Genomic DNA, 11,781 nt, shown 5'->3' on the forward strand with positions numbered 1-11,781 from the left:
TATTGCGCTGTCCCCCCCCCCCCCCCGCATTGTTGTCTATTGTGGGCAGGCACTTTGAGCTACATGAACATCATTTGGTAGGCATGTGTGGCTCCTCAATTGAAACACATTTCTCATTCGCATTGATGCAAATATGCGAACAGGAAGTCAGCCATTTTGAATTTTGTGCGTTTTCACATGTACTACACTTTTAAATACTCCTCCTAGGCGGTTCATCGCATTCACACCAAATGTGGTAAGAATGGTCTCAAGATAGTCATGATTCTAAATTGCCAGGATATTTTTGATATCTGAAACGGTATGGTCATGGCGAGGCGTACAATTTTTATGTCACGCCGCGCCAAAAGGAAGTGGCCATAATTTTGTGGTTTACATCGTCTGATCTGGCTGATATTTTACAAATATGTTCATTGTGTGAGTATACTCACATCCATGTCCCAAGAAGAAGTCAATGTTATAGCGCCACCATCTGGCAACAGGAAGTGAGGTTTTTATCATATTTGTATGTGTTCCTGCTAGGGTATTCATCACATTCACACCAAATGAAGTCAGCATGATCTTAGGATAGTCCTGACCCTAAAAGCCAAACGGATTTTTAATATCTCAAATGGTTTGGCAATGGCGAGGCGTACAATACACACGTTACGAGCGAAAACAGGAAGTGGGCTTAATTCCGTTCTACATCGTCTGATTGGGCTGAAATTTTACAGATATATTCACTGTTGGAGTGCAATCACATCCATATCCACATTCATCTGGGCGTGGCTACGCAGCGCCCCCTATGGTTCTTTTCTAATATTGTGGACATATACTTTCACGTAAATTCACCGAATATGGTATGCATATGGGTCTCCTCAAGACACACACATTTCTCATTTGCATCCCTTAACTTTTCCAAACAGGAAGTGAGCTATTCTGGATTTTGTGTGTTTTTAAGTGTTTTTACACGTACCAAACTCTGAAATACTCCTCCTAGGGAGTTCATCACATTCACACCAAATGTGGTGAGAATGGTCTCAGGATAATCCTGATGCTAAATTGAAAGGATATTTCTGATGTGTGAAACGGTACGGCTATGGCGAGGCGTACAATTTGAGGTCTCGCCGCGGCAACAGGAAGTGGTCGTAATTTCATTCTAGATGGTCTGATCTGATTGATATTACACACATATGTTCGTTGTGGGAGTGTAATCACATCCATATCCCAAAAATGACTCAATGTTTTAGCGCCACCATCTGGCAACAGGAAGTGGCTTTAATTTTACTTGACATCTTCCGATGTGGCCGAAAATTTAGAAATAGGTATATTGTTGGAGTGTAATTAAATCCATATTCCAAAAACGACTCAATGTTATAGCGCCACCATCTGGAAACTAGAACATTGAATTGACCTTAATTTCACTCAACATCTTCCGATGTGGCTGAAAATTTTGAAATAGGTTTATTATTGGAGTGTAATCAAATTCAAAAACCATACACGGCTCAATATCATAGCGCCACCATCTGACAACAGGAAGTGAGTCTCATATCATTGATGCATTCCAATAGCAACACCACCATCTTCATTGATCAAAGGGGAATTCCTGTGTATACTATACATTGCCAAGGAAGGTGATTATTTCCAAAGTGTGTACATATTGTTAAACATGTCATTGGCACAACTATGCCACCAAGGCGGTTGCGCCCATGGTGCTTGGGCCCGTTCATTGCTGCTTGCAGCTATATTTATTATTATTATTCTTTTTCTTCAGGCAAATGGGCTTTTTTGAGGGCCTTGCCATGCGTAAAAAGTCTTGACATTTTGCACACACATCAGAAGTGGTTGCTGTCAGGAGCTCTCAGATGCTCAGACCTGGGCGTGGCCGAGGGACTCCACAGCGCCCCCTATCGCATTGTCTTCTATTGTGGGCAGGCACTTTGAGCTACCTGCACCTAATTTGGTGGCCAAATAGCGCTCCTCGGTCCAAACACATTTCTCATTCGGATCTAATCAAATATCCAAACAGGAAGTCAGCCATTTTGGATTTTCTGAGTTTTACACGTACTACACTTTTAAGTACTCCTCCTAGGGGGTTCATCGCATTCACACCAACTGTGGTCAGAATGGTCTCAGGATAGTCATGATGCTAAATTGCCAGGATATTTTTGATAGCTCAAATGGGACAGTCACGGGGAGGATTACAATTTTTATGTCACGCCACGCCAACAGGAAGTGGCCATAATTTCATGGTCTACATTGTTTGATCTGGCTGATATTTTAGAAATTTGTTTATTGTTGGAGTGTAATCACATCCATATCCCAAGAACAGGTCATTGTTATAGCGCCACCATCTGGCTATAGGAAGTGAGGTCTTTAACATATTTGTATGCATTCCTGCTAGGGCATTCAGCACATTCACACCAAATGCGGTCAGCATGATCTTAAGATAGTCCTTACGTTAAGTTGTGAAGGGATTTTTGATATCTCAAACGGTATGGAAATGGCGAGTCGTACAGTACACATATTGCGTGCAAAAAAATGACTTTTTTTTCGACATCGTCCGATCTGGCTGATATTTTAGAAATATGTTCACTGTAGCAGTACAATATCAGATATATACATATCAATCGGGGCGTGGCTAGACAGCGCCCCCTATAATTATTATTCTCTTTTTATTCAATGTATTTTGCATTTTTGAGGTGCTTGCCATGGATGGAAACTCACAGAATTTTGCACACACATGAGAAGTGTTGGCTGTCAGGATATATCAGATGCTCAGACCTGGGCGTGGCCAAGGGACTCCACAGCGCCCCCTAATGCTTTGTCTTCTATTGTGGACAGGCACTTTGAGCTACCTTCACCTAATTTGGTATGCATGTGGGGCTCCTCTGGACAAACACATTTCTCATTCGCATCGAATCAAATATGTAAACAGGAAGTCAGCCATTTTGAATTTTGTGCATTTTACACGTACTACACTTTTAAGTACTCCTCCTAGGGGGTTCATTGCATTCACACGAAATGTGGTCAAATTGGTCTCAGGACAGTCATAAAACTAATTCCAAAGGATATTTTTGATATCTCAAACGGTATGGTCATGGCGAGGCGTACAATTTTCATGTCACGCCGCGCCAACAGGAAGTTGCCATAAATTCATGGTCTACATTGTCTGATCTGGCTGATATTTTACAAATATGTTCACTGTTAGAGTGTAATCACATCCAAATACCAAGAAGAAATCAATGTTATAGCGCCACCATCTGGCAACGGACGTGAGGTTTTTATCATGTTTGTATGCGTTCCTGCTAAGGTATTCATCACATTCACACCAAATGTAGTCATCATGATCTTAGAATAGTCCTGACCCTAAATGACGAAAGGATTTTTGATATCTCAAACGGTTTGGCAATGGCGAGGCGTATAATACACACGTTACGCCCAAAAACAGGAAGTGGGCTTAATTCCGTTCTACATCATCTGATCGGGCTGATATTTTACAAATATATTCACTTTTGGAGTGCAATCACATCCATATCCACATTCATCTGGGCGTGGCTACACAGCGCCCCCTATGGCTTTTTTCTAATATTGTGGACATATACTTTCACGTAAATGCACCACGTCTGGTAGGCATAAGGGTCTCCTCAAGACACACACATTTCTCATTTGCATCCCTTAACTTTTCCCAACAGGAAGTGAGCTATTTTGGATTTTGTGTGTTTTTAAGTGTTTTTTCACGTACCAAACTTTGAAATACTCTTCCTAGGGGGTTCATCACATTCACACAAAATGTGGTCAGCATGATATTATAGCCCTGACACACAACTATGAACTGATTTTTAATATCTTGGAATGGTATGGCTATGGTCAGCCTTAAAATTAACTTGTAATGCTGCCCAAACAGTTCATGTTTTAATACAATTATGTATTAAATAATTTCAAAAAGGTATTAAATTCTACATTGCCTGATTTTGAGGCTACATCTTTTCACATATGTTCATTGTTGGAGTGTCATCACATCCATTAAGCAATAATAGTTTACTATTTTCGCTGGAGACTCATTATCTCCAGTCTTAAAATTTCAACTCAAGTCGCAACTGACTCTCCCATTTCTAATACGCGACTGCCATCTAGTGGCAAAGGTTAGTATTCTTTCTAATTTTCGGTATTGTTTCTCTTTTTCTTGGATAAAGTGATTTCTCAACGACAAGTTTTGTTTCTTTTTGCGAGCCAGTAACCATAACGATGTATGAGTAACAGCGGCAGCCTACGTGACAAAATGTACTGAAAACACCCAGCCCACAGCAACGTTTTTTCTCATCTATCTTAATTAACTCGATTGAATAACTAAAATAAAAAACAGGCTTTTACTGGCAGGAAAGTATCATATATTTAAAAGATTAACACATATAATGCATATATTGCTTTGACATTCAATGTTATTTGGATTTTAAAAAAACCGTATTGTAGCATTTTAAGGACTCAATACAAAACAGCTGTTCGGAAAGTTGGCTTGAAAACCAAGAAGCCTTATTAAGGAATTCGAGCCGTTTCTATTTGACTTCATTCGATTGAAGTGAATGCCGTAACCCAATTAAATGTAATTCGCGTCGGAATACACCTAATAGCCTACACTGTCAACGTGAAATAAAAATATCTAGAGGTTTAAATCGATCCTGTATTGGGACATTTGTTATGATGGCTGGTGCAACGGGCATTTTCGGTACCGTTGACCATAATCGAATGCTAGCATTTATATCATTACACTGACCAAGTCCTGTTAAAAAGCACATTTTTGGTTCCTTTGTGGAAACAGTGAAGTTGTCTACACAATCTGTTCTATTCACAGACTAACTGCGTCGCTGTAACTTCCCCCCATTTCTGATACGGCGATTCAATTTATTGGCAGAAAGTGGTACTTTCAATTTTTTCTTCCTACAAGTGATTTTTCAACGATAGGTTTTTGTTTTTTTCTAGCGAGCCAGTAGGCATAACGATGTATGATTTACAGCTGCAGCCTACGTGACAAAATGTATTGACAACACCCAGCCCGACGTTTCCTTGCATCTATTTTCATTACATGAATTGAATAACTAAAAGAAATATGAAAGACATTTAAAGACTTAAAGACAGGCTTTAACTGGCAGGAGAGTATCATATTTTTAAAAGATTAACACATGAAGTCAAAAAGAAACTTTAGCGTCTGAGGTGGCTCTGCTCGAACGCTGTGTTGACATGAGACCGTTTTGTTCAACAAAGGTATCACATGCAGGTCGTTGCGAGATGACACGCACGGGCTAACAGCAGCCAGCCAGTCCACTGTCTGTGTGAGTCAAAAAACAGGTCAGCTACGTTAGTTTACATGAATAGAAAACTTTCAGTTAAATCGCCAGCTATGTTAGTTTATTAGGCTTGTCATTAAACACGAATTAAGAGAACATACAATTTCGCTAGGAATGGTAAATTAATATGAAAATACTGTATTGAGGGCAGAGAGTTGGCATCTCTTTTAGATTTGGCTGAACAAATGCGTTTCAGGCAGCATAATTACCAGTGAAATGGAAAAGAATGATGCTGGTTAACTAGACGTTTCGTGCAATATTATCCGACACTTCGTAGAGAAATTATTAAACCAAGATAAAAGGAGACATTTGGCCAATAGATGGCACCCGTGTATAAGCGGGCAGTATAGCGTAATGGTTAGGGCGGTGGATTAAGGCACGCAAATTCAGCCGTTCGATCCCCGCTGCAGCCACAATGAATTTGAATAGGTTCTTGAAGCCAATTGTTTTCATTTTGAGTGCATATTTATGGCCGAATGACTTCTCAAGCGTAAATTGTGCCTCCCCGTGTAAAAACTATGGAAATTAATTAATCTCTGCTCTCCATACAGGACTGTAGCATGTTATCACAATGTGCAAGCAAGAAGTAATTTTTGTTTCATTCTACATTGTCTGATGTGGCTGAAACTTCACACATGTTCATTTTTGGAGTGTAATCTCATCCATTTTCCAATAAAGGCTAAATGGCAAAGCGCCACCCGCTGGCAACAGGAAGTGAGCCTTATATTGCATTCTTAAGCATTATTTTTCAATGGGTTCATGACATTCACGGTAAATGTGGTCAGCATGATGCTAGGATGGTCCTGACAAAACAGATTTTTGATTTACTGGGATGATATAGCTATGGTCAGGCACATGAAAAACACATCATGCCAGACAAACAGGAAGTGGTCATACTTAAATTCTCCAATGTCTGATGTGACTGCAACTTTACACAGATGCTCAGTGTTGGAGTGTAATCAAATCCATATTCCAAAAACGACTCCATGTTATAGCAGCATCATCTGGAAACAGGAATTGACCTTAATTTCGCTGAACATCTTCCGATGTGGCTGAAAATGTACAAATATGTTTATTTCTGGAGTGTAATCAAATTCAAAAAACATACACGGATCAATAATATAGCGCCACCATCTGGAAACAGGAAGTGAGGCTTATATCATTGATGCATTCCAATAGCAGCGCCAACATCTTCATTGATCAAAGGGAAATTCCTGTGCACACTATACGTTGTCCAGGAAGGTGATTATTTCCAAAGTGTGTACATGTTGTGAAACATGTCATTGGCAGAACTATGCCACCAAGGCGGTTGCCCCCATGGGGCTTGGGCCCGTTCATTGCTGCTTGCAGCTATATTTAGGGCCCAAGCACCGTAGGGTGCGAAGGACCCTATTGTTATTGTAAAGATTATTATTATTATTATTATTATTATTATTATTAGGGCCCAAGCACCGTAGGGTGCGAAGGACCCTATTGTTATTGTAAAGATTATTATTATTATTATTATTATTATTATTATTAGGGCCCAAGCACCGTAGGGTGCGAAGGACCCTATTGTTATTGGAAGGATTATTATTATTATTATTATTATTATTATTATTATTATTAGGGCCCAAGCACCGTAGGGTGCGAAGGACCCTATTGTTATTGGAAGGATTATTATTATTAGGGCCCAAGCACCGTAGGGTGCGAAGGACCCTATTGTTATTGGAAGGATTATTATTATTATTATTATTATTATTATTATTATTATTCTTTTTCATCAGGCAAATGGGCTTTTTTGAGGGCCTTGCCATGCGTAAAAAGTCTTGACATTTTGCACACACATCAGAAGTGGTTGCTGTCAGGAGCTCTCAGATGCTCAGACCTGGGCGTGGCCGAGGGACTCCACAGCGCCCCCTATCGCATTGTCTTCTATTGTGGGCAGGCACTTTGAGCTACCTGCACCTAATTTGGTGGCCAAATAGCGCTCCTCGGTCCAAACACATTTCTTATTCGGATCTAATCAAATATCTAAACAGGAAGTCAGCCATTTTGGATTTTCTGAGTTTTACACGTACTACACTTTTAAGTACTCCTCCTAGGGGGTTCATCGCATTCACACCAACTGTGGTCAGAATGGTCTCAGGATAGTTATGATGCTAAATTGCCAGGATATTTTTGATAGCTCAAACGGGACAGTCACGGGGAGGATTACAATTTTTATGTCACGCCACGCCAACAGGAAGTGGCCATAATTTCATGGTCTACATTGTCTGATCTGGCTGATATTTTAGAAATTTGTTTATTGTTGGAGTGTAATCACATCCATATCCCAAGAACAGGTCAGTGTTATAGCGCCACCATCTGGCAATAGGAAGTGAGGTCTTTAACATATTTGTATGCCTTCCTGCTAGGGCATTCAGCACATTCACACCAAATGCGGTCAGCATGATTGTAAGATAGTCCTTACGCTAAGTTGTGAAGGGATTTTTGATATCTGAAACGGTATGGAAATGGCGAGTCGTACAGTACACATATTGCGTGCAAAAAAATGACTTTTTTTTCGACATCGTCCGATCTGGCTGATATTTTACAAATATGTTCATTGTAGCAGTACAATATCAGATATATACATATCAATCGGGGCGTGGCTAGACAGCGCCCCCTATAATTATTATTCTCTTTTTTTCAATGTATTTTGCATTTTTGAGGTGCTTGCCATGGATGGAAACTCACAGAATTTTGCACACACATGAGAAGTGTTGGCTGTCAGGATGTATCAGATGCTCAGACCTGGGCGTGGCCAAGGGACTCCACAGCGCCCCCTAATGCTTTGTCTTCTATTGTGGACAGGCACTTTGAGCTACCTTCACTTAATTTGGTATGCATGTGGGACTCCTCTGGACAAACACATTTCTCATTCGCATCGAATCAAATATGTAAACAGGAAGTCAGCCATTTTGAATTTTGTGCATTTTACACGTACTACACTTTTAAGTACTCCTCCTAGGGGGTTCATTGCATTCACACGACATGTGGTCAAATTGGTCTCAGGATAGTCATGATACTAATTCCAAAGGATATTTTTGATATCTCAAACGGTATGGTCATGGCGAGGCGTACAATTTTCATGTCACGCCGCGCCAACAGGAAGTTGCCATAAATTCATGGTCTACATTGTCTGATCTGGCTGATATTTTACAAATATGTTCACTGTTAGAGTGTAATCACATCCAAATACCAAGAAGAAATCAATGTTATAGCGCCACCATCTGGCAACGGACGTGAGGTTTTTATCATGTTTGTATGCGTTCCTGCTAAGGTATTCATCACATTCACACCAAATGTAGTCATCATGATCGTAGAATAGTCCTGACCCTAAATGACGAAAGGATTTTTGATATCTCAAATGGTTTGGCAATGGCGAGGCGTATAATACACACGTTACGCCCAAAAACAGGAAGTGGGCTTAATTCCGTTCTACATCATCTGATCGGGCTGATATTTTACAAATATATTCACTTTTGGAGTGCAATCACATCCATATCCACATTCATCTGGGCGTGGCTACACAGCGCCCCCTATGGCTTTTTTATAATATTGTGGACATATACTTTCACGTAAATGCACCACGTCTGGAAGGCATAAGGGTCTCCTCAAGACACACACATTTCTCATTTGCATCCCTTAACTTTTCCCAACAGGAAGTGAGCTATTTTGGATTTTGTGTGTTTTTAAGTGTTTTTTCACGTACCAAACTTTGAAATACTCTTCCTAGGGGGTTCATCACATTCACACAAAATGTGGTCAGCATGATATTATAGCCCTGACACACAACTATGAACTGATTTTTAATATCTTGGAATGGTATGGCTATGGTCAGCCTTAAAATTAACTTGTAATGCTGCCCAAACAGTTCATGTTTTAATACAATTATGTATTAAATAATTTAAAAAAGGTATTAAATTCTACATTGCCTGATTTTGAGGCTACAACTTTTCATATATGTTCATTGTTGGAGTGTCATCACATCCATTAAGCAATAATAGTTCACTATTTTCGCTGGAGACTCATTATATCCAGTCTTAAAACTTCAAGGCAAGTCGCAAATGACTCTCCCATTTCTAATACGCGACTGCCATCTACTGGCAAAACTTGGTATTGTTTCTCAAGTGATTTCTCAAATACAAGTTTTGTTTCTTTTTGCGAGCCAGTAACCATAACGATGTATGAGTAACAGCGGCAGCCTACGTGACAAAATGTACTGACAACACCCAGCCCACAGCAAAGTTTTTTCTCATCCACCTTAATTTTATGGATTGAATAACTAAAATAAAAGACAGGCTTTTACTGGCAGGAAAGTATCATATATTTCAAAGATTAACACATATAATGCATATCTTGCAATGACGTTCAATGTTATTTGGTTTATAAAAAACCGTGTTGTAGCATTTTAAGGACTCAATACAAAACAGCTGTTCGGAAAGTTAGCTTGAAAACCAAGAAGCCTTATTAAGGATTTCGAGCCGTTTCTATTTGACTTCATTCGATTGAAGTGAATGCCGTAACCCAATTAAATGTAATTCGCGTCGGAATACACATAATAGCCTACACTGTCAACGTGAAATAAAAATATATAGAGGTTTAAATCGATCCTATATTGGGACATTTGTTATGATGGCTGGTGCAACGGGCATTTTCGGTACCGTTGACCATAATCGAATGCTAGCATTTATATCATTACACTGACCAAGTCCTGTTAAAAAGCACATTTTTGGTTCCTTTGTGGAAACAGTGAAGTTGTCTACACAATCTATTCTACTCACAGACTAACTGCGTCGCTGTAACTTCCCCCCATTTCTGATACGGGGATTCCATTTATTGGCAGAAAGTGGAACTTTTATATTTTTCTTCCTTCAACTGATTTTTCAACGATAGGTTTTTTTTTTTTTTCTAGCGAGCCAGTAGGCATAACGATGTATGATTTACAGCTGCAGCCTACGTGACAAAATGTATTGACAACACCCAGCCCGACGTTTCTTTGTATCTATTTTCATTATATGAATAGAATATCTGAAATAAATATTAAAGACATTTAATGACTGTCTTTAACTGGCAGGAGAGTACCATATATTTAAAAGAGTCAAAAGTCAAAAAGAAACGTTAACGTTTGAGATGGCTCTGGTCGAACTCTGTGTTAACATGAGACCGTTATGTTCAACAAAGGTATGGCATGCAGGTCGTTGCGAGATGACGCGCATTGGCTAACAGCAGCCAGCCTGTCCACTGTCTGTGTGAGTCAAAAAACAGGTCAGCTACGTTTATTTACATGAATAGAAAACTTTCAGTTAAATCGCCAGATAATTTTAGTTTATTTTGCTTGTCATTAAACACGAATTAAGAGAACATACAATTTCGCTAGGAATTTTTGACTTAATATGAAAGTACCGGATTGAGGGCAGAGACTTGGCACCTCCTTTAGATTTGGCTGAACAAATGCGTTTCAGGCAGCATAATTACCGGTGAAATGGAAAAGAATGATGCTGGCTAACTCGACGTTTAATGCAATATTATCCGACACTTCGGAGAGAAATTATTTAACCAGGATAAAAGGAAACATACAACTTTTGGCCAATAGATGGCGTACGTGTATAAGAGGGCAGTATAGCTTAATGGTTCAGACAGTGGATTAAGACATGCAAGGTCCGCGGTTCCATCCCCGGTTCGGCTACAATAAAGTTGAATAGTTTCTTTACGCCAATGGTTTTATTTTGAGTGCATATTTATAACCGAATGACTTCTCAAGCGTAAATTTTGCCTCCCGCTGTAAAATCTATGGAAATTAATTCATCTGTGCTCTCCATACAGGACTGGAGCATATTATTACAATGTGCAAGCAAGAAGTAATTTATGTTTCATTCTACATTGTCTGATGTGGCAGAAACTTCACACATGTTCATTTTTGGAATGTAATCTCATCCATATACCAAGAAAGGCTCAATGGCATAGCGCCACCATCTGGCAAAAGGAAGTGGCTTTAATTTTATTGACATCTTCCAATTTGACTGAAAATGTACAAATATGTTAATAATTGGAGTGTAATCAAATCCATAAACCATACACAGCTCAATATTATAGCGCCACCATCTGGCAACAGGAAGTGAGGCTTATATCATTAATGCATTCCAATAGCAGCAGCAACATCTTCATTGATCAAAGGGGAATTCCTGTGCACACTATTCGTTGTCCAGGAAGGTGATTATTTCCAAAGTGTGAACATATTGTGAAACATGTCATTGGCACAACTGTGCCACCAAGGCGGTTGCGCCCATGGTGCTTGGGCCCGTTCATTGCTGCTTGCAGCTATATTTAGGGCCCAAGCACCGTAGGGTGCGAAGGACCCTATTGTTATTGGAAGGATTATTATTATTATTATTATTATTATTATTATTATTATTCTTTCTCTTCAGTCAAATGG

The sequence above is a fragment of the Conger conger genome, chromosome 8 (genome assembly GCF_963514075.1).
Source record: "Conger conger chromosome 8, fConCon1.1, whole genome shotgun sequence".
Classification (NCBI taxonomy): domain Eukaryota; kingdom Metazoa; phylum Chordata; class Actinopteri; order Anguilliformes; family Congridae; genus Conger; species Conger conger.